Consider the following 835-nt stretch of genomic DNA (forward strand, 5'->3'; position numbering starts at 1 on the left):
GCTCCGTGGGCATGGGACTCTCCCGGCCAGGTGTGGGATATAATCTCCTGGTGTGCCCGTTTGCTTAAAGTGCAGTATTGGGGTGGGAGTTACCCGATTTTCCAGGTGTTGTGTGTCTCACTTCCCCTGGCTAGGAAAAGGGATTCCCTTCCCCCTTGCGCTTCCCAGGTGAGGCGATGCCTTGCCCTGCTTCAGCTCTCGCTGGTCAGGCTGCAGCAGCTGACCAGCACCGATTGTCCGGCACTCCCTAGTGAGATGAACCCAGTACCTCAGTTGAAAATGCAGAAATCACCGGTCTTCTGTGTCGCTCACGCTGGGAGTTGGAGACTGGAGCTGTTCCTATTTGGCCATCTTGCTCCGCCCCCTAAAAATCTTAAAAGATGCTGAAAAAGCATCTGATAACTTTCAACATAATTATTTTCTTCTTTATTTTTCTCGAATCAGATGGGTAATGTACAAATGTCATAACAAGATATGAGGGAGGCACATCTCACGCCTAAGCATAAAAGCTCAATCATCAAGTTTACAAATCACAAAAGGATCTCAACATAATTTTTTTGAGGGGAAAACATACTAGAAAACTAGGAATAAATATGTAATTCTTCAACATGATCTCAAAAAACATTTATCTTAGTGGTTACACATTAGAAGCATGTCTATCAAAATCAGAAACATGAAAATTACATGCATCACTGCTATTACAAAGTTATGGTAATGATTTTCTAGAAATTATGGCTGATTCAATAAGACATGAAACAAAAACAGAAGTTTAAGTGCTTTGCCATTGTAGCACTCACTACGTTTGTAATTAAATAATGATTATATGGTCACTTGT

At 41.8% G+C, this 835-nt stretch overlaps 1 non-coding gene across 1 annotated transcript; it reads right to left on the bottom strand.

Annotated features, from left to right (window-relative positions):
* Window positions 1-438: 438 nt before the first annotated feature.
* Window positions 439-542, bottom strand: LOC119627458 (small nucleolar RNA U13). The gene has a single exon (XR_005243650.1). It is a non-coding gene; the product is annotated as a small nucleolar RNA U13 (small nucleolar RNA).
* Window positions 543-835: the final 293 nt, after the last annotated feature.

The sequence above is a fragment of the Chlorocebus sabaeus genome, chromosome 14, assembly GCF_047675955.1.
Source record: "Chlorocebus sabaeus isolate Y175 chromosome 14, mChlSab1.0.hap1, whole genome shotgun sequence".
Lineage (NCBI taxonomy): Eukaryota > Metazoa > Chordata > Mammalia > Primates > Cercopithecidae > Chlorocebus > Chlorocebus sabaeus.